The sequence below is a fragment of the Talpa europaea genome (assembly GCF_964194135.1).
Source record: "Talpa europaea genome assembly, chromosome: 10".
In the NCBI taxonomy this organism is placed as follows: domain Eukaryota; kingdom Metazoa; phylum Chordata; class Mammalia; order Eulipotyphla; family Talpidae; genus Talpa; species Talpa europaea.
The window spans coordinates 22,765,710-22,789,039 of NC_140077.1; the positions used below are offsets into that span (position 1 = coordinate 22,765,710).

The 23,330-nt window shown below is 48.8% G+C and overlaps 1 protein-coding gene across 1 annotated transcript in view; it reads right to left on the reverse strand.

The window, feature by feature from the left end:
- UBTD1 (ubiquitin domain containing 1) overlaps positions 1 to 23,330 on the reverse strand; it is a gene marked incomplete at its 3' end in the record, with an annotated part of 48,461 nt that overhangs the window by 24,736 nt on the left and 395 nt on the right. The gene's annotated exons all lie outside the window — the stretch shown is intronic.

Here is a 23,330-nt window from a genome sequence, read left to right on the forward strand (position 1 = left end):
CAACAGATGTGAGCTGTAGGAACGTGAGTCATACAGGAGCTGGGTCTGAGGACAGTAGGCATGTCTCTTCCACCTCACTTTCCCCCCTCACTGGTCGGAACCCAAGCACAGAGTCAGCCCAGCTTCAACTATGCGGACAACCACGTCCTGAGATGGAGCAGTGGCTCCAGAGGAACCGGATCTCGGAAAGCCCACAGGCAGCAGTGCTGCCCTCTCACCTGGTGTGCTCATGGCCAGGGTGGCAAGGCCATTATGTGAGACAAAAAAATAAACTTGTTCTTTAAGCTACTGTGTCATTAGGCCCCTTCCATAAGCAGGACAGTTCTACATGAATGAGTGCATGTGCCTTCACCAGTAAGTCTTCGTCATCTGCATGCCCTTCTTAGTGCCTATCACAATGGTGGGTCCTGACGCCCTACCAACCCACTGTGGTCTGGGGGTGTCAGCAGGAAAAGCTAGATGAAGGGGCATACAAGTCAGGCAAACGTTCCCTGAGGAACTCATAAGGAAGCATGAGCAGGGAGGAAGAGAGCTGTGATGTGCGGGAAAGGCAGCATCAGAGCCAATGGAAGGGACCAGAAAGACTCATCTTATCCCCAAAGGTTTAAAAGCCTGGCTCTTGCTGTAAGAAAGGGTTAAGAATGCAAGACCGGGGCCTCCCTGGTAGCGGAAGGGGTTAAGATGCAACCTATGAAACTGTCCACAGCCTCTGCAGCACGAGTTCAATCCCCCCGGCCAGGGAGCTACCCACATGGCACAGCAGACCTCTCCTGCCTACCCGCTGCTCCCCTCAGCAGTGTACTTAGGTCAATCTGCCTGCTCTGTGCCCCACTCTGTCTCTGGTGAATCCTCTCACCCCCCCACACCTCTGGCCTGTACCCCAGCTCTTGTATGCATAAATAAATCTTAAAAAAAAAAAAAAAGGATGTAAGACCAAATACACAAGTCATTTATTCTCCCACATACTCTGCTGGCTTAGAGGGTGAAAGGGGAGAGCATGAGAAATGGACGGGGGGGCATAATTTCACTGTCACCACATCCCATGGAAGAACTGGGAAAGTGGGGAAGCGTTGTCTACGTGGTCTAAGTCAGCCTAGGGAGCCCACAGAGTCGATAGTCCTACCACAATTCTGGGTCTGCCATGCCCAGCACCAACTCTCCTTCATTCTACTTTCTCAACTCCAAGCTTCAGTGCTACCGAGTCACATGTAGCCAGAAGGTACAGAACAGAGAGCAGCCGTGTCTTACTCCAGGTCCCCAGGTGCTTGAGTCATCTGCCCAGCCATCCCTGCTCTACCCAGCTCATCAGGCCTCTGCCTGGCAGCTCTAGTCCATCTTCCATAACACTCCTGCCGCAGGGTCAAGCCAGGTGCTGGGGCAGCACCCGTGTGGAAACGGAGAAGACAGAGGCCCCGCAGAGAGGCAGCACAGTCCAAGGGAAGGTGCTCGGGTTCTGGAGTCAAGCAGAAAGAGGATTCACATTCTGAACCCATCCATTAACTGACCTCGTGGCCCCAAGCAAGCTTGAGTTCTTAAATCGGTGAAGCAGACAAAATGGTGCTACTCCCAGGGCCACTGCTCAGGAGGCGGCGAGTTCGTGACACGTGGAGGGTGCTCCACCATCGCTGGTTCCCTTCTGCTGTTTCCAACAGGCTCCTGGTTAGACTGCCACAATACCTGACATTCCTACCACTGCTCCTGCCCTTCAGGATTAGGGCACTATTGTGAAATGTCCCTGAGGAGTAAGACGTCACCTTCTGCAAGAGACACGCAAGTGTTCTAGCGCAGGCGAGAAGACAGACGTCCAGGGTGTCTGGTTGAGGCTCTGATGCTTGAAGATCCCAGGTGCAGACAGGAGTGGCTCTGAAGTGACAGGTATGGCTACAGAGCCCTAAAGGAGAAGACTTTATAAAGAAATACAATGTGTCAAGGATGCTAGATCTTAAGATCTGGGAATCTCCAGGTAGGCAGAACTGGAAGGCAGAACAGCTAAGGGCTGCCGCACGAGAAGAAAAAAAGAAGAAAAGCAGAAAAAGGTAGAGGCAGGGAAAAAGTGGTGGTGGGGAGAGTCCCAGGGTGGGCCCAGCACTCTGCAGCGGTGGCCCTTTCGCAGGGTGCCTGACCATCACACTCTGGCATCTTCCAAACCCCTCCTCCAAGCTGTTCCGTCCCATTCCTGGCACCCCACAGTGCTTATATGTCCATGCCCACCCTCACCTCAGCAGCCAGGTATATTCTAAAGAGGAAGGCAGCCAAAAACTTTGATCTTGCTGTTTGGAAAGGGCTTTCAGAATCTTGCCCATACAATATGCCAGAGGTCAGGAAGGAGGCAGAATGTGCCAGAGCAGCAAAAGACAAGATTGAGCATCTCTTGGGATTGTGTTTCTTGTCTGGCCATATATTTGGGATGACGTGGGCAAGGCCATGCCTTCTCTTTGACCCTTACTATGCTGTAAGACAATTCACCAATGCTCACCCCCGACTCGAGTCCCAGGAGCAGTAACAGGAAAACTTCACCAAAGAAAAGCAGAGCTGGTCATGCAGAACCAGAGCAGGAGACACAAAAGGAGGCCCACGGGCTCACCCAGGTCCACTGAGCACAGACCCCGTCTCGAGAGGGCCAGCAGGCAGCACACAGGAAGACAGAGTGAGGAGGGCCAGGCCCTCTCAAGGAACGACCTTCTCTTCCTTAGAGTCATCAAAAGCTAGCCTCTCCCCAGGGAAGCTTGGCTGACCGCCTGGCAAGGTGCTAAACTGAGCAAGTCCACGCTGTGTGGCAGCTGGACATCACTTCCACAAGAGCTTTTCCAACTCTACCATCCAGCCCTGTGGTCTGGAGCAGAAGAGGTGATCTCATGTATGTCTCACAGGGCTCAATTCCCATCGGTTGTCAGACCTGCTCCTGCAGCCCTCTGTGGTTTACAAAAAGGTTCCTGCCTACATCAATTCACTTGATGTTGTGGCAGGGGCTCTAGAACCACATCACGCCTCGCTGCATGCTACACCCAGCCACATGGCCACAGGAAGTCAGTGAGACAAACCAAAGTCTAAGGACATTCAATGCAGCCGTGCACACGTCAGTGGCCCCAAGGGCCTGCTGCTGGCTGGCTAGCTACCGTGACCCAAAGGAAGAGCACCCACCTCAGTGTGCCCATTCCCGAAGCCCATTCGAATGCCAGTAATGCCGAAGTCCAGAGACCTGGCACATTCCAGAGGGTCAGACACACACAGCTGCCCCATTCCTGTTGGGAAACCTGTACCCAGCCTTGTGGCTGGTGTTTCAAGGAGAAGAGACCAGGACACGGCAGAGCGGACCCAGGAAGCCTGGATATCTCTGCTTGTGCTTAGCTGAGAGTGGTCCTCATCGCTTGATTCAGAAAAAGGCCCTACTAAGCTTTGGCCGGAGAACCTCAGCTTTGGCAGAACCAGATCCCATCAGAGCCAGGAAGGTCATGCGACATGGGTGGGACCCAGGAGGCAGCCCAACCTCATTTCTCTTTTAGGATGAGAAATGATTCTTAAAACTGACTTCCTGTAGCTTCCACCTAGAAATACCAGCTCTGTCTTCTGAAATCACGTGACAAAATCTCCAGGCAGCACTGTGTGGGGGTAAATCATTCATAAATTATGAGCTTGGAAGTCAGAAAGACCCATTCCAATCTCAGGTAGAAGATCTCGGGTGAATCACTTAATCTGAGCCTGTTTCCTCCCTTAATAGAGATGATAACATCCTCCCCTCTTTGGATTACTGTGAGGTTTAAATGAGATGTGGTTCCCGTGAAATCCCTAGCCCAGTACTTGGCCCATCGGAAGGGGCTCAATAAATGGTAATAAATTGACAGATAGTTCTCTGAGGACTTAAAGACTGCCTTCCTGATGGCCCGTGCCTGTGCATTTTCTTACTAGCCAGTCCCATTTCCTATGGCATGATTTCAAGTTTTCCAAAGCCCCTAAGCTATGGCACAATGGGAGACCCTGGCAAGGGGACAGAACCTGGATTAGAATTCAGTCTTCCTAGAGAGATGCTGGAGGGGACTGTTCAATCTCACATTGTACTGTGCACCTACAAGGAGCCAGGCACCACGCTGAGCCCTGCAGACTCACCAGTGAACAGGTTATGATCCCTTCCTCTGAGGGGTTAGAGCTTAGTCTACTCCACAGATTAATGGTCACTATATGACCTGAAATAAACTCAAAATGTACCATTTTAACCATTTCAGGTGTATAACTCAGTGGCATTAATAGTATTCAGCAGGCTGTGTAACCATCATCACTATCTACTTGCCAAAAAATGGGGGTCCAGGTCACCTATCACACTTCTTTTTGTTTTCCCTGAAAGGGCCAATCACACCCAGAGAGCAGCACTTCCTAGGCACACCCTGCTCCCTTCCCCAGGCCGCAGGGCTCTCCACCCAGGCTTTGCCATCATTTGCATATGTCTACTATCGCCACCTCTGTAATGAAAGGTTGTGTGTCCCAGGCAAGAAGACAAGGAAAAAGGTAGAAAGGTCCATGATATCCCAGATTAAAACAAGATTAGCAAGACTTGTAGGCACTTGTCCTGGGGAGGCTGATGGAAGTCTCAGGCCCCAGGCCTGGTCTCTGGCCTAGCTTCCTCAGCAGAACTCACTCCTATGATCCTTCTCTCTTCAATGACACTGTGGGAGGGACACCTCCTATGGAAGGTCCCAGCAGATGGTCACCAACTACAGCCCCATGGAGGCCAGACTCCGGGAGCTTGCTGGCCAGCCCCTAGCTTTGGGTAATGCTCTGGAGCAGCCTCCCTCTCCTTTCTCTCTGAAAGGGAAAGTACCTCCCCGGGTGAGGGGAACTGATATGGCCACTCGCTTTTTCCAATGCCTTCTTTTCCTTCTCTTCTTGGAAGGCAGCAAGCTGTTTGCTACCCAAGGACCTTCACTCGTGCAGTTCTTTCCACCACTTGGGTGAGTGACCTCCCTGGGTGAGTGACCTCCTTGGGTTATGCCTAGCACAAGAGTGCCAGGAACAGGGGCCAGCTAAGATTAAAACCTAGCTTATGTTTACTCACCAGCAACCCGGTAGGGCTGCCTCTGCCCAGAGCAGCCATCTTTTTCTAGTTCACCTAAATGTGTCACACAGGTCAGCATGTAGCCCTGGCCAGGGATGGGGTCACAGGAGACAAACAGCTACTGCAGTCTCGGCCTTCAGGTATCAGCTTAGGAACCTTTTTCAGGGAAGTCTTGATCTGCCACCCCAAAATAATTCTTCCTCCCTACCCCTTTATTTTCTCCCAACACCCTTTTCTCTCCTTTAGCATCTGCTACAGTTTTGATTGTTTGAATATACTCTCTTTCCCCACAACTCCATGGTTACCATGAGGGCTCCATGTTCAGGACCAAGCATGTGACCGGGCATGAAGAAACCCGCATGTGAGCTTCATGGAGGTCTGTGTTACAGATTAGCTGGAACTCTCCAGGACCGAGACTCTGCTAGTTAATGCCTTCATCTGAAACAGAGCAAGAAGTGAGGGGCAAACCCATCACAAAGGCTATGCAGAGCCCCGAGAAGGCTTGACCCAACTGCTACAGCAGGCGGGACGCCCCCGTGTAACCTGCACCAGGCTCAGAGGCCTCCAGTAAACAGCTGCAGGACACAAGACACAGCCTCCAGCCAGAAGACTGTGTTGCTCAGTCTTTTTCAGCACACACACCCCTTCTGATAAATACAGACATCACATATGCATTCCCAAGACTGCGCATGCCCCCCCTTGAGAAGAACTTTGTAAAGACCTCACTTCCAACAGTTTACATCTAAAAAGAATATATTTTCCAATCCTAAAATGTGATGATACTTTCTCAAACTTCATATATGCCCCCATCCCCAGTGATTCTGGTTGCCTTCCGCCATCCCCACCCCCCACCCCCAAATGCCACTCACAGACAAGAATAGAGCACAAAAGGCCTACCGCAAAGAGTAGAAACGTTCTCAGTCAATACAGAAGGCGTGCGAGAGGCAGTATTGGGCGTATTTCTAGCACTCTCAGAATAGAATGGCAACATGATCTAAGTGGGCAGAGCCTCAGATGGAAAGTCAAGAGATTAGGCTATTATTTCTAGTTCTGAAACTCTTTTGTCAGGATAATGTCCAATTAAGTTCTTCAGACTAGGAGAGCACTTTCCCAGCTGTGAGATGGGTCACTGGCATGGGAGAGTCCACGGCAAAGAGGACTGCTACCACGCAGAGGACTCTTCATCATTCGGGACATGGAGACAAGAGTAATAAAGAGCAGCTCTGAGAAGCTGTGGGAAAGGCGAAGTTTCCTTGTCTGGGCTAGTTGGTAGTGATGAGAGAGGCCAATTCAGAGAAAGAACTTGAAGTCTAAGCAGGCTGAGAGGCTGCTGGGCCCCCTGGCAACTCTCCTTCCAGTAGGAGGCAGATACACAATCACAGTGAGATGTGTGTAGCGGTCAGACAGACACAAGTTCAAGTCTCGCTCTGCCACCAACTCCACTGGTGATGTCAGGTAAGTGAGCCTCAGTTTCCTTCTACTATGAGAGGATGCCAACACAACTTGCCTCACTGGGTTATTACAAGGATTACATCAGAAAATAGATGCAAAATTTTAGCAGTCTGGAAAATAAGTGAAGATAGAAGGCATTTATAAGCACTAGCTTTATTCTTTTTATTATGATTATTGTTTCCCAAAAGGAATGCAGGCAGCTGGAAGGTCAGCTCAGAGACACCTGGCAAGCCCCTCTTTCATTTCCTATTTATTGTCACAAATGACATGACCTCTGTAGTTGAGGACAAGAACAGCTGGGCAGGCCAGCAAAATGCACAGCTGCTATATTTTGGGAAAAGTAATACTCCAAGGGGCCCCAAGTTTGGAAAGGAGCTGGAAGGAGAATAAAAAATTCAGCTTGGGGGTGGCATGGGACAGGGGGTGGTGGTGGTGGTGGTGGGGACTGCAGGGGTAAGAAGCTCTACAGGAGGAAATTGGAAGGAAATAGCCAAAGGGGCTGGAGGGGAGGGATAAGCAGCACGGGAAAGACCCAAACCAAAGGCGCCCGTACACAGGAATCAGTTTCCAGGACAGAGGGAGTTGCAGGTGTGCCAGAGGGAGGTCAGGAAGAGGCTGTGGGCAGCAGGGAGAGCAAGGTCACATCCTGAGGGAGGGGCAGCTGGGGAGAAGGAAGCAGGCTACTGCATGCTGCTGGATGAGAAAGGTCTGAAAAGAACAGGAAGGAGCCATGGGTTCTCCCCCTGGTTGACCTTGAGTCCCCTCCTCGACAGGCCCCAGGAATTTGCCAGGGTTCCGGTTACTGCCACCATCTACTGTCCCCATCTGGGTCCTCTTCCCTGGGTTGGTGGCAAAACAGGAAGCAGATTTCATCACTTCCCCCTTTCCTGGGAACTTGGACTATAAGTGCTCCATAATTTTTCTTTGGGGACCATGGAGGACTAGATGAGAGGGCTAAGGGGAAGGAATGACCTACCTTCCAGCTCCGCCCTGAAATGTACATGGGTGAGCCTGCCCATCTCGCCCCCTCGCCCAACTGCCTCTTCTCTTTTTCTTAGAGGGAGAGCTCGGCCCACTGGGCTCTGCATACAGCACCCATCAAGGGAATGTTGGCAGTCAGGGGTGGGGAGAGAATAAATTCTAGACCTAATCACTCATTCAGGCACCCCCAGAGTCAATCCAGGCGCTCTTCTCAACATTACCCCAGTCAGCAGCAACGGCATCCGCCTGGGAGTCTGGTATGGCTGAGGAGAGAGCCAGGAAGGAAGGCCCCCTGGACTAGCAGAGGCGTCACCACGCAGGGTCCACACCAACAGCAACAGTAACAGGGTTGCCCGTGTCTACATGGGCCTTTCCTGGGCACAAAGCGGTCAAGTAAATAACTGTTAACCTTGCCCACATCTCTACAAGAGGAACTGGGTAGACACACCCCCATTTGGAAGATGAGGAAGCTGAGGCGACTCGGGCAGGGTCAAAGTTCCTAAGAAGCAGGGTTGGTGGGCCCAGAACCCATTCCCCAGCAGGCTTCTCCTTTACCCTGGACTTCCCTTTCCATTGTAAGCACACTCAGTTCTCCCAAACTCAACAGGCAAGCACTCAGCAGCCCTACTGCTGCTCTGAAAAGCTAATAATTGCTCTCCTTTGAAGAGTACCCAGCCTTGCCAGACCCTCCCCAGTGCTCCTGTCTCCTCCCTGCAACATCACTGGCCCTCCCTCTGCTTCATCCAACCTATCACCCAATCCTATGGTCTCTTTCTGCAAAGGGACTTCTATACCCCTTGCTCTGCGCTCCAGACACATCAACGCAGCTCCTTCCCCTCCTTCCTGAGCCCTGCCAGTTGCCATTCTGCCCCATCCTTAACCATCCTGTTCATCCTTGAGTCCAGAAGTACCCTCGCAAGTCCCCAGCATCCCCAGGGTCACATGTTTCCAGTGGCTCCCCATCACCTCCACACCCCTGCTCCCAGCTCAGTACTCAAGGTGCCTTTCAGGCCTCCCCTCTTACTGCCCCCCCTGCCCAAAGCACACGTGCTCCCTGGCTCCTCCTTGCCCCCTTACTTTAGTTCAGGCTGATCCCCTTTCCTGAGTCAGTTCCTCTATTGCCTCTCCTGGCTCCATTGTCCTAAGGTCACAAATACCCCCACACTGCAGAGAACAGCCAAGCCTGGACAGGCGGTATGAGGAAACTGTTTCTTAATACCTGCCTGCATGAAGCCCTGAAAGAGGCAGCCTCGCATCCTGTATACCTTCCCATCCCTGTGTAAGGTCAGCCAGCAATCCTGCCTGTGGGGTCCTAAGTACCCCCTGAAGCCCTTGATAAACTGTCTTTTTGCTCACTTTTGCTTAACTGAGATTCACTGGATTCTGTTACTTGCAATCCAAGGGTCCTAACAGCTAAGCTTCTGCAGGAATACAGAGAGGGTGCTCTATGAGCATGCTTGCTGAATACAGGGAAACTGGCCCCCAGATTCCAGCTTTCCGACGTCTGCCCAAGGCACCACTAAGCTCTACAAATTCTCTACATATAAAATTTGTAACTCAGCCCCAGGCAACCAAAATTAAATGTGCTTTTCCTTGCCTGAAATGTATTATATCCTCATTTTCAACTTTTCTTTGGGACAAACCAGCACTAAAAGGAAAGGCAGGTGGGAGCAGGCCAGAAAAAACAGCCCATGGCAGCACAAGCCTAAAAGTCAAAGTGGATCTGAAAACTCTGTGCTACCCCTCCCCCACCTGCCTCCATGACAGAAAACCCTGCCCTGCGCTTTCTGCCCCTAGGCCTCACCCTGAGCCCACTCAAGATGGCCTAAGAAGTCTCCAGGAGATGACAAAGCTTGCAACCCTACTAGTGGGTCCCGTACGTTAGAGGCCATGGCAAGGCCAGACCTCTGAAGCCTGAGGTCTGAAGAAACTTCAGAGGGCAATCTTGCTTAATGCTTTCCTAACTGTGTGCTCTGCAGGACCCAAGACCTCAGGGGAATTTCTTGGGTCCATCTCCTGGGCTTGAACCAGTAGTGTGCCCATTTGGTTTACACATCATCAGTTTGCATGTGAAAGGGTTCCAGAGGCTTAAGAGGGTTCTCCGGACCAACTCCTTCATCATTCAGATGAAGAGCCAGAGATGCACAGGCATAAGGCCACGCAGGTGCCAAGGGGCCCAGCTGGAAGAGAGCTCCAGTCTCCGGACTCCCCACTGCTTCTTTCATGAGGCTGTTCCTTGAAACAGGCGCGTGGGTCTGGATGGGTGAGCACTGACCAGGGAACACAAAGAAAGCACTGGAGACACAAGGCAGAGCCCACCAACAGGCTGAATCCCAGTGACCCAGCAACATCCACGCAAGGGCAATGCTGAACAGCCCGAACAATATGGAGCTGCCTTGATGCTAGGGCTCCGCTATATATAATTTCTCCCCTGAAATGACCTCCCGCAGCAGCAAAGCTTTGTGGTGTGGCAAGACTGGCTATGTGTCCCAAACTCCAGGACAGGAGAGCTCCGCTACAAAGACACTGGGCGGCGGATGGGAGAGAGTGGTCTGCAGGGTGGGCAGTGGTGGGGAAGCAAGATTCGGAGACAACTCAGGAGAAATGTATTCCCTTGACCCCATGGGCAGTAGCAGAGAGGAGTAAACCTGACACTTGTGCAGTGGGTCACGAAACCCGAATCCAGTCTGGGTGCTGGAGCCCCTGCTTCCTCACAGGCTCCAGTGCTTCCAGCTCACAGATGCTGGGGCTGCTGCCCAAACCACTTCACTCATCTTCAGTCACATCTACCTCATGTTACGAGAACCAGCAGGAGCTCCTTTTAACTAAATGCCTCCACTTACTACATGAGCCCTTCCTTAATCTTGGGGTACACAACTTATTTGATTCAATTGACCAAAGGGGGGGGGGAGATTGGGAGAATAATCACCAATTAGGGATGGGGGGACTCTGGCTGCTGGATGAAGGTAGTGGTTACATGGAGATTGTCCTCTTTGGGTACTCTAGTACCGCCCACATTTTTATACAACACACACCACTTTTACAACAAAGAAAATCATACCACTTGCTTCTGTCCAACCCTCACCCTGAACTCAAATCACTAACTCTACCTCCAACTCTCCTCCCTTGGCCTTAATACCTGCCCTACCCAGGTGCTACCCCACCCCCAAGAGGAACTTGAGTCCCACCCCTTCAGGAGCCCTGCCTGAACAACTGGAGCCCACAGGGACCACGCCCACTTCGACTCTTCCTAAAGCATCTACACAACACCTTCGTCTCTACTCATCTCCACTGCCCTGATTCTGCACTTGTTTACATAATGTCTTGATGAAATGGTACCACACCTTTGTCTTCGCTTCCTCCCCCAGATAGCCCATTAACTGTCATGGATGACAAGACATGCATGTGTAATATGCGACCACATGTCTGCAGGAATGAGGCGGGATGTAGTCGAAAGGGCACAGGAAGTGAAGTGAGATTCCTGGGTCAGATACCAGCTCCACCTCTGTGCGGGGCGGACCACAGGTCAGTGGTTCGCTTGACATCTGCGAACCAGTTCCCCTAGCCCAACCCCTTATGGATGCCTGTTCCCTCCCCCGGAAAGGTAAGGGTGGGTTCTGAGCAAGCCTGCCAATCTTGCAGCTTTCAAAAAAGGGATCCATCATTCCACCTTTAAAACTGAAACCCCAGACCCAGCCTATAAAAGGAGTCCCCACCCATTTATACCCAAACAAACATGGCATGGTAGGCTGGACACATGAAGGACAGGAACTGTAGGCTGCAGTCTTCCCTTGGACACATCCGCTGGATCCAGGTACCTGGCATAGACAAATGCTCAAGGAGCAGTGCTGTCAAAAGCAGCAGGCTGAGCATTTCTGCTCAGGGCAACAAAAGACCAGGCGTCCAGACCCTGGGTCTTCATGGAAAGTGTCACAGCGGGCAGAGCTAGGCCTCAGCTTCCAATAGGAAAGGTCAGTGCAGATAAAGGATCCAATGTAGCTTTCCTTCTACCTTCTGACTCCAAAGACAAGTCCATCCTGTTCCTAGGGAACAGGGGCACATAGCACGCACATATCTTAAAAAACTCACTTGGGGCCTTAAAGAAAGCCACAGCAGCAGTAAGTTCCAGGCCAAATAAGCACTTCCCTTCTCAGCAGCCAAGCCTGGACTGGGCCACAAGCAGGAATAACTCAGAGCCAGCCCCAGGTGAGTCTTGGGTTCTGTGAACCTGGTGTGCAAGCACAGAGGGAAGAAGGTCAAAGAGCAAACAGATATCAGCCTGCAGCATAAACACTGTGCACTTCCCAGGCCCACACTGGGCCCTTGGCACCATCATCTACCTACAGGGGTGTGCTCAGGTCAAAATGGGTTTGGAAAAACTAGAAACAAGTTACTGGAACCCCAGTATTATTCAGCCCCTCACCCTGTGAGCTCCTGGAGGAAAATAAACTAATACCACCTGCCATGCTCTGGGCAGTGACTGTTCAGATTTAGGTGCCCAGAGTGGTTAGGGTATAGGACCCTGGAATACAACTACCAGGAGTTAAACAGCAGTTCCTCACTTTCATGAGGAAGTGTTTTAAGCTCCTTGAGCCTCAGTTTCTTCATCTGTAGGATGGACCTCAGAGGGTTGATATAAATGTTGAAGAGAGTGATGCCAAACACCTCAGCCTGCCTGACACACATGACATCAGTAAGTGGTACCAGATTCAGCGATGATGATTCCTGGAGCGGCTGTGAGGGCTCCAGAAATGAAAGGCTCATGCCATGTGACAGTCTATTTTGGGGGAATAGAGCACATTTGCTAAGTAAAAAGAAGAAAAATCAATGCCATGTGCAATGATATCCCATATTACAGAAGACAGCAAGGGATGTTTCAAGCACAGCATGAGGGTGGGGGGGGCAGGGCAGAGACGTGGAAGCAGGGACAAACCCACGGAGGTTGCCACAGAGTGCACTTTCTGGCACACGCAGGACGTGTAGTTGGAGAACTGGCAGAAGTGGACTATTTGCTAGCCATGGGTGGCAATGACAGTGGTAAACCAGCAATACCTGTTCAGGGCCCAGAGTCCTTAGTTAGAATTGACAGTGAGGCAGTACTGCATGGAAGGAATTCAGGGCTGAGACTCAAAATATAGTGGTCTGGAATCCAAAAATCTTTCATTTCTCACTTTGTGACCTACACACAATTAACAGTTCGCCTCACCAAGCCTCTCCCCTAAAATGCGGATAACCTCGCCGTCAGTGAATGATCAGGAGCAGTAGATGAGATACAGCTCCTACTACTGCAGGGCCTGCCACACAGTCAGTGCTCAATAAATGGCAGGATATAATATCTATAAAACAAATATTTTTTTTTTAATTTTTTTTTATAGAGGCATGTTTTTTATTTATTTGTTTGTTTGTTTTGTTTATACATGCACGGGTACAGTCAGAAGCGCGGGAGGGTGAGAGAATTCACCAGAGCCAGAGCGGGGAGCAGAGCAGGCAGAAGGACCGAAGTACACTGCTGAGGGGAAGAGCGGGCGGCAGGAGAGCTCTGCGCGCCATGTGGGACCCTCCTCCGGTGGCCGGGGAGCAGCCAGGTATCGAACCGGCGCTGCAGAGGCTGCGGGCAGCTTCGCAACCCAGTGCTCAACCGCTGCGCCACTGGGGAGGCCCTAAAACAAATATTTTTGGCAGCTCTCCTGCCCACCTGTGACTATGCAGGTGCCTCTCCTTTTCTCTCTCCTTTCCCTAATAAACCTGTCCTTTTAAAATGTAAAATGAATTATTTAATTAAATAAAACCAGTAGTTTTGAATCCAGTTGCAGGGGGCTGCGAATCAAGAGTGGAAAAGTAGCTCTGCTATGAATGTTTGTCACCAGTTTCTTGGAAGTTCATGGAGGACGTGTTTACACTTCACATAGTATATCGAATAAATGTGCCAGGCTCCAGGAAGGGAATCCCAGCAGACCCAAAGATGTTCTGCCATGCTGAAGAAGGGCAGGGTACACTGAGGGCAAAGCCTTGATCTGTCTTGTAAGAAATGTTTGCTTCTGTTCAGAGGCAGTCCTTCAGAGAAAAGCAGCCACTGGCGTTGTTGCTGGTATCAGCAAGAGTGCAGGGTATGTTGCAAAAGATTCAAAGAGCAGAAGTTCTCCCATTTTTATGAATGATTCCCATTTTTCAAATTAGCTGAATTCAAGGCTATCTCTATAATAATACCACTCTTGGGTAATTTGTTTCCAATTTACCTTCCTCATTTAACAAGTGGAAGGTTGGAGTCAGCTGGCTTAAAGTGACAAGTAAAAAAAGTAATAGCTACCATTTATCCCTTAATAAAGACTTCATGTGCATAAACTCATTTAATCCTCGTGACAACACTATGAAGTCGGTAGTTATCTCCATTTTACAGATGAGGAAACTGAGTCCCAAAAATCCAAAACAACTTGGCCAAGGTCACAGAGCGCAGAACTGGAGAAGCTGGGGCAGTTATACACTGACTCCAGGGGAAGGGCCAGAGTGGAGCCAAGATCAGATTTCCCAGTTGGGGCTGAGGAAGGCTACATTTCTGCTCCTCCCAATACTCTGGGCTAAAAACAAGAGTCAAAAGAACATAAGTTCTCAAAAGAACACTGAAGTTGGCCTCAGTTATTGTAATTAACAACCCACCACAAAGGATCCCATCACATCGTTTCAGCTAAGCATGGAGGGGGGTGGCTTACACGCCTCACTTTGTCGAATCATCACATTTAATTTTTGACTATTTTAAGTGGTTGTAGTCTTGCCCTCATTTTACAGATGTGGAAACTGAGGCTTTTTAAAATATTTATTTTATTTACTTATGCATACAAGAATTGGGGTGTAGGCCAGAGGGGCAGGGGTTGGGGTGGGGTGAGAGGATTCACCAAAAACAGAGTGAATGGGGAACAGAACAGGAGAATCTACTGAAATACACTGCTGAGGGGAGCAGCGGGAGAGACAGGAGAGGTCTGCTGCGCCATGGGGGTCAGCAACCTGGGCTGGGGATCGAACTCCATGCTGCAGTTGCTGGAGTAGCTTGACAGCTGAGACTTTAACCCCTGCACCACCAGAGAGGCCCTAAAAACTGAGGCTTTCTGAGCACAGTGGGAAAGCAGTAGAGTCTTTTCCTCCCTGTCACTTCTTTTATCAATAGCCTTAGGCAGCTTACCATCCTAAGTCTCAGTATCCTCAGCTGCAAAACAGGGAAAATGATTCCTGCCCTGGCTACCTAACAGGATGGTTGTGGGGATCAAAAGACATGTAGTATTTGAGAAAGCACTTTGAAAACTATAAAATGCTGAGGAAAGGAAGGGATCATTAGTCTTATTAATTACAAAAGTGACACCTGATCCTGCAAGCATTTTGCTAATGTGACTCTCTGTTGCCTCTCTTCCCTTCGGAATTTGAGAATAATTCAAAAATCTGCAGTGCCATGGTACTTTTTTCTTCAAGTCCCTGGCATCTGGGATTTGGAAAGTGAAGGTTCACTTTGGAGATAAAGGAAGAAACAAAGATGTTTGCATTCTATTTGTGTTTCTCTTTAGGAACACAATCTTGGCTGGGATTGTTACTTCCAGCACACTCAGTCCTCAAACGATATTCAATGCATATTTATTGACAGCCTACTATGTGTTGTGTGGCAACTAGAGATAGAGGTTGTGGTCTGAGAGCAGAAAATGAAAGGAGGAGGGGGGCAGCAGTGGGCAGGGAGCAAAGTGGCTACAGCTTTGCAGACTTCACAGCCATCCTCCTAGATTCTTCTCATGGGGTTGGGGGAGGCAGCTCAGAGTACATTGGAATGAGCCCTGAGCTTTGGAATTTGAGTCAAAGTACTTAAAGCTGAGTTTCAGCTCTGCCTCTTTGCAGCATGACCATCAGCAATCAATTTATTTTCTTGATTACCAGCTTTCCCACATGTAACAAGGACAGAAATGTTTCCTTGGGCAAAATGGGAAAAATCAAGTGAGAGGAATATCTGAATGGTGCCTGAAGATTGTCAATAATAAAAAAGCAAAAAAAAAAAAAAAAAAAAAGGTTGTGGGGATCAAGTGATATATAACACTTGAGAAAGCACTTTGAAAACTGCAAGATGCAGTTTCCACCTCCCATTCCAGTGAAAACAAACTGGACAGAAGCCAAAAGCTCTTGTTCTGAGGTCAGATGACTTGGGCTCTAGTCCTGGCTCTGCTGTTAGAAACCGTGTGGCCTTGGGCAGAAGAAACTACTTTTCTAAGGCTCAACTTCATCGTGAAAAGGTAATAACAGTATCCACCCATAGGGTAGCTGTGAGGATTAACCAAGAAATGCTCCTGGCACATGGTAAACACCCAGCAAAAGTGAGCTCTTGCTAATTATATCTACAAAATTCCCAAGTCCAGGTGCTCTGATGCCAGTGATGGGCTGGCGGCCTAGGCCAGGGCTCCGATGCCAGTCTCCCAGAGTAAACAGGTACACATCTATACCCTGGAGAAGGTGCTCTAGCCATTTTACTGATAGGTTCCCCTTTCCAAGGGCAATAATGGACAGGGGCCGGAGATGCATGGGTGCATTGAACTCAGTCCCTCTTCCTTGTAGGCCCATAAAACAGGAAGAGACCTTGTCCCCAATAGCTCAGGGAAGCATCTGGCCTCAAGCAGCAAACAAGCTCACCGTGTTACCATGTCACTGTGATAATCTCTACTTTTCACCCATCCCTACTCTCACCCATCTGAACCACAACCCCACACCCCTCATAAGCAAAAGAAAGCTAAAAGTGTGGCGTGCAGACTGAGTAAGAGCATTAACAAGAGTTTTTGGGAATAAAGACGAATTATAAGAAAGCAGAAGTGCTTTCTTTGCTTGATTGGAAGCCACCATTCATCCATCCCTCCACCCAGCCCATCCCTCCAACCAGCCCATCCACCTCAGCCCCTGAGCACATAGTTAGAAACCCAGGAGCAGGTCGAATTCTGACTGAGCAGAAATGTCACAGAACCACAAGTTCCTGTACTCCCCTCTCTGGAGAGCATTTCAGGCTTCATTTCAAACCAAGCTTACTCTTTCTGAAGATACAATTCTAACTCAAGAAATCAGAGGTGGCCTCCCTGGTGGTGCAAGGGCTTAAGCATAGCATTATGAAGCTATCTGCAGCCTCTGCAGCACAAGTTCAATCCCTGGCCGCCAGGGAGCTACCCACATGGCACGGCAGACCTCTCCTGTCTCACCTGCTGCTTACCTCAGCAGTGTATTTCAGTCAGTCTGCCTGTTCTGTTCCCTACTCTCTCTGGTGAATTCTCTCACCCCCTGCACCTCTGGCCTGTACCCCAGTTCTTCTGTGCATAAATAAATCTTTTTTTAAAAAAAGAAAAAGAAATCAGAGGGGCTGCTATTTGAGCCCCCACACCTCTGGCCTGTACCCCAGTTCTTGTATGCATAAATAAATAAATCTTTTTAAAAAAAGCAAATTAAACACAGAGTTACTGTCTCATTCAGCAACCCCACTTGTGGGTATATACACAAAAGAACTGAAAAGAGTCAAGGAGATACACCCAGATTCATAGAATTATTCACAATAGCCAAAAGGTGGAAGCAACCCAAGCGTCCACCCAAGGCTGAATGGACAAGTGAAATGTGGAACAGGCATACAATGGAATATCAATCAGCCTTAAAAGAGGAAGGAAATTCTGACACAGACTGAACATTGGCGATGTGGTAGTAAGTAGCCTAACACAAAAGGACAAATAATGTATGATTCCATTTATATGAAGGGCCTACACTAGCCAAACTCAGAGACAGAAACAGAATGTGGTTGTGGGGGGCTAAGGGGAAGGGGAGTTGGTGTTCAATGGGCATGATGAGAAACAATGTAAATGTGCTTAAGGTTACAGAGCTATACACTTCAAAGTGGTCAAGCTGGTTACGTTTTGTGTTATGTATATTTAACCACAATTTTCTTAATGAGAAAAAGAAAGAAGTGAACACTGACTACCAGGAAGAAGACAAAGCAACAATTATAGATGGAAACATGAACCCCAAAAGAACAGCAGCCAGGAACCATTAGTTTGGGGCCCATAGTCCTACAGTGTCAGAAGGCCGAGGCTTCCCACAGTCAGAGCACAACAGAGGAGCAGGACCTGCTCTTCTCATTCAGAGACCAGAACAGGATTAAAGAACCCCCACACTGACGCAGCTTGGAACTTCGAGGTAGACCACTTCAGAATGGGTCCCCCACTGCAATTTCCTCCTGCCTGCCATCAGTTCACCAGCCCCCTCCTTCTTTCAGAGATAAAGGCTACTGAGAGAAAGAAGCTTTTGTGATCCCCACCTCCACCAAGCAGGTGCTTTGTACATACAGGTACAAAATCAACACAAAGAGGAGGTTATTTGTGCTTCTGCAAAGAGGAGGTTATGCATAGTCAATATAATTTGCTTGGAATCATTTCAGAAAGATTCCCATCCAAAGGATCATTTTTAAACATTTCTTTTACAGTTTTTGCTCTTTTTTTTTTTAATTTATGCACATAAAACTGGGGTGTAGGTCAGAGGTGTGGGGGGTGGTGGTAAGAGGATTCACCAGAGACAGAGCGGGGAGCAGAACAGGCAGACTGACTAAAATACACTGCTGAGGGGAGTAGCCTGCTAGACTGGAGAGGTCTGCTGCGCCATGTGGGGTAGCTCCCTGGCCAGGGATCGAGCTCATGCCAAAGTGGCTGGTGATAGCTTGATAGAGCTGAGACTTTAACCACTGCACCACCAGGGAGGCCCAGTTTTTGCTCTTTAAAAAATGATCCCCCAATGATCTGGTGGGAGAAATAACTGGCTATGGTTTTTGTATATAAAAATCCCATAGCTTTAACTAACAGAAACTTTATAAGTTTACAAAGTCTCTTTACAGCCAGAATCTCACCTGATTTTGCTTACCTGTGTAGGAGGTGGGCACAGGAACTGTCACCCCATTTTACAAATAGGGAAACTGAGACTCAGAGATGTCAAGAGACTTATCCAAAGTCTCCAACACACACAACTCATCAGGAGCAGAGAACCAGTGCCTGGTTGTCCCTCAATGCCAGATGAGACTCTGGGTCAGAACCTCATAGTTGAACAGATTGTGCAACTATGAAAGTACTCTGAAAAAATCAGCGCACATTTATTTTATCCCCGTAACACCTTTCTGAAGAAAACTGGAAATCTTTTCTTTTCTTTTCGAGAGGATCAACTGAGCACATTTTTTACTTGCCCAAGAGCACCACTTAAGAAAGTGGTATACAGACTAGACCCCCTTCCTTTTGAATACATTTGACCTTGACCATACTTCCTTACAATGTCTTGATCTCAGCACACTGAAAACTTAAAGGAGTCCATGCAGTTTCTATATAGGTTGCACCCTAGTTCTGTGAACTCAGCAGGGAGTAGATATAGCTTTATTCTCTTTTAAACAGCTGGAAAAGAAAAAAAAAAGGTTAAAGAAATCTTTAAGTTCCCTTTCAGCTTGAAAATTCTATGATTCTAAAAATTCCCCAGCAAGGTGATGGGTAGAGGCCTGGAATCTATCACCCTCCTTGCTGCCTCAGAGTTCTGTCAGACCACTTTATCCCTGTGCCCTGAGTTAATGGCTAAAAATATGGCATGTGCCTGGGAAAGGGGTCCACTCTATAGATACACACATAAATGAGAAGAAAATGCTGCTGCCTGGACTCTACTGGGAGCTCCCCCATATTTCCTAGCAAGAGTTTCCCAAACCTCTGGACATTTTATCCAGATCTGGAGTTAGAGAGAAGCCAGACCCAAGCACAGAACATCATTCTCAGGTAGCAGCTTAAGTCCCTTCATTAGGACCCTTGCCTAAGGCCATTAAGACAAGAACAATCAGGTCTGCTCATTCCCGCTTTGTATAGAGCTCACTGAATTCTGTTAGACACAAAAATTTCATCCAACAGTTACTAATGAAGCAGGCACTGTTTCAGGAATCAGAGAGGAAATAGATAAAAAAATCTCAGACTGCACACAGTAAGGATGACAGCCAATATCCAAGGATGGTAAGTGCCATGGCAAAAGAAGGGTGGGGGGAAGGATGGTCAGATAGTGCTGAGAGTAGCAGCATGGAGGGAAGGGGAGCAATTTTTACAAGGATGGTCAGGAAGGGCTTGACTGAGAAGAAATGATGGAGCAAAGAGAGGGACCCATTCAAATATCATGAGATGAAAAGGGAATGAAGAGCAAGAGATGGCATAAGAAAGGTAAGCCAGTAAAAACCATACGGTGTCTCGTGGACCAACACAAGGACTTTGAATGAGATGGGGGAGCAAAGGAGTAACAAAATCTGACTTACAGTTTACAGCATCACTCTGGCTGCTGTGATGAAAATAGTCTGTCGGAAGATAAGGGAGGAAGCAGGAAGGTCAGTTAAGAGGTTGGTGTAGCTTAGACCAGAGTGAAAGTGGTGAGATGGTGAAAGGCAAGTTCAAAATAAATTTAAGGTAAAGTCAACAGGAATTATTGATTAAGTGGATATGAAATGTGAAAATGAGTCAGGACAAGTGAAAGGATAAAATCACATTAACTGAGATAGGAAAGACTTTGGGAGGAGCGGAGGTTAATTCTGTCTTGGACTGTGTTAAACTGGGAGGCCTATTAGATGTGTTCGTAGGCAACAGAATACACAAGGCTGGAAATGGAGAGATGAAATTATAAATGTGGGAGGCATGAGCACATATAATACATAATTGTACGTATAATCATACAGGAGTTCCATGTGCAACCACACAGACTATACATTTACTGTCTGCCCCCAACTCTAAATTGTAAGCTCCGTGTGGCCAAGAACCATGTCTGTTCACAGCCAGCATGGTGCCTGACACTCAGTAAATATTTACTGAGCAAATGCAGAAGTTGCCCAATTACTCCCTCAAGAATAGCCACTGCAGCCCACACAAAGAGCAGCACACGCTCTTGCAACTATAGTGCCAAGCCCAACCACCCCAAAACAAGGCCCTGGGTCTGCCTACCCCAAGCTTGAGATTCCAGAACGTAAGCAGATAGGCCTGGCACATCACAGAATCTGATATTTGGGTTTCAGCCCTGCTACATTCTCAAAGGGTGGGGCTGGGCAAGAGGCCTGCCTGTCTTACCACCTCTATTTCTCCTGGGGTGGCTGGGGGAGGGGCTGCCTCACCCACTTCATGGAAGAGATATTGATCTACCCAGGGTATATATTAGGTGGCAGGAGTACCTCAGAGAGAGAACACAAACCCACCGGGGATGTATTAAGAGTAACAATTTTTTAAAAAATGAATGATAACCACGAAACTTGATGAAATGACAGGACTACCTAATCCTTCAAGCTAGTACAAGACTCCCTGACCAGTGGGTATCATGCCTCTGCCTCACCCGGTCAAGACAGAACTAAGGCCAACGGGTGACATTACAAGGCATAAGATTTCAACTCAATAACTTTCCAATTTTGAACAGCTGCCTTTGTGGAGATGATAAAAATAGCTCTAATGATCTGTATAAATCCCTTACCTTTCTGAGACACTTGAAAGTGTAACCCCGAGTGTTTGATGACTTGCCCAGGGTCACCCAGCTACAGGCCCAGGACTAGAACTGAGGTTCTAGCGCTCTGTTGAGGGTTTCCTCCTCGACGGCAGTGGCAAAGGAAAGCATAACAGTTACAGTGGAGCTAGGGGAGCTTCAGGCATTAGTATCACAACACAAAACTATGTCCTTGTGAAAGGGTATCCTGCAGATGTTATAGGAATGCCAGGTGCATGCTGTGAAGTTATGTAGGATTCCTTCCCTTATACTAAACTTGTCATCCTACAGAACTCTCCTTGGCTTTGAACTTTATGAATAAAGCTATTTATAGTGGGACCCACAAAACTGAAGTAATGATACACTAGCAGGTAAAAAAAAAATTGTAAAATGTTTACATGAAAAATTCAGATAGTAGGATAAATTGGGTTAGCTTTCTAATTTCAACAAATATTGAGTGCTTCCTCTGTACAAGTCACTGTGTTAGGTGCTGAGAGAGACAGACACCAACAGAGAGAGACAGAGAATAGCTATATGAGTGAGTGAGAGAGAAACAGACACACATAAGGATAAGACAGAACCCAGGTCTTCGGGGCTTGCAGTGTAGTTGCTGATATACGACTATAAACATCAAAGAAATGGCTAATGACATGGAGTAGATAATTGTTAAGTAAGTACTAAGTACCATACTATGTCTTAAGGAATTCTCAGAAGGCGCAATCACGTCTGGGGGGAGGGGGAATTTGTCAGGAAAGGTGCTTCTAGAAAGATATAGGATTTTGAGGTGAACCTTGAAGGGAAGAAAGACTCTTGATAAGGGGGAAATGGTATGAGCAAATACTAGTGGCTTTAATGTCAGGGACGAGAAAGAAATCACACTTTAAAGGTAAGGACTAGGTCAAACTTGAACAGCCTTGAAAGCTCAAGTTCCTACAGAAGTAGGGAGGTGCAGGAAGGTTTCTGGGCATAGAAATAGAGGGTATGGAACAGATTAATTTAGCAAATTTAGGTCTTCTGAGGATATCTACAGCAGTGTCTCCTGTGGGCATTTAAAGAGTAAGGTCTTCTCAACAGAGTTGTGGAACTGAATAAACATGAGGGGGAGGGAGCATAACGAGAGGAAAACGCAATGTCAAACCGAACCACACTGTGCCCACTCCTAGGAGGTGACAGCGGGCAGTGAGTGGAGGAGGGAAAAAAAAAAGACAACTGAATGCCAAGAAGGGAAGACGGGAGAATTTCAAGTAGGAGGGGGTTGTCGACAGTGAAAAGTGCCACAAAATCAATTATGTGAGCTAAGTACATAAATAATAAATATTTGCTGAATTAACGAATGAATGGAAGGAAGAAAGTCCTGGGTCTGAGAATCAACTTTCCTCAGTAAGAATGGCCAAGGTTGCCTTCGGACAAGATGGTTTCAATTAAATTTTAGTCCACCCGCCCTATCAAGAGGAGTTTCTTCTTCCACAAGTGACCCTGTCCCACAGGCTTTCCCCCTGCTTTCCTCATTCTCCCTTCCCAGAGTTGCTGCAACCCAAGAAACACAACGTGTCGGTGTCAAAAGAGACAGGAAACTCACTCCAACTAGAGTTTCTACTTCACTCTCAACTCTACCTGTGGCTCCTCTTACATAAAGGGAGGTGTGGCAACTGGGTGGAAGAAGCGGCCGGTTCTGTCCCCGGCTGCACTGCTGACTAGCTGTGTGGCTCTGGCCAAGCTGCTCAACTTCTCTGGACTGGGCTTTCCACGCAGACAGGAGGAGGTGGGTCTGCGTGGACTTCAGGTCAGTTTCGAAGGCCCCTTTACGCTTGAAAGTCTTCAATTTTATCATTCTCAGAAAGCACCTCAGAGAAGAAAGTGACTACAAGGCCCGGAGACACGACGGCCAGACCTGGCGCGGGGCGAAGCGCCGGGATGGAGGGGTGCACCCACGCAGTGAGGGGGCGCTGCCCGCCCCTCGCGGATCACCAGCGAGCAGACAGCTCCCACTCCCAAGGCGGGGCAGGTTCCCCCCAAACCCGAGGGCGAGTCCCACACCCCACCGCACCGTTCCTAGACCCCCATACGGAGAGGAGCTCGAAAAAGCCTTGCGGGGGAAAGAGAGATTCCCTTCCCAGAGCCCCGCGCCGCCGTGCGAGTCGGATTCCGGCGGCCACGACGTGCAGCCCGATCATGACACAGACAGTCCTGGAAGGCGCGACCGCTCCCGCCTCGCCCGCCCCGGGCTCGGGGGCGCCAGACCGCCCGCGCCGAGCCCCGACGGGCCGGCGTCCGCCCCTGGCCCGGCCGCCAGGTCGGCGGCGCCCCGGGCCCGGCTCTCCGGCCCCGCCGCGGT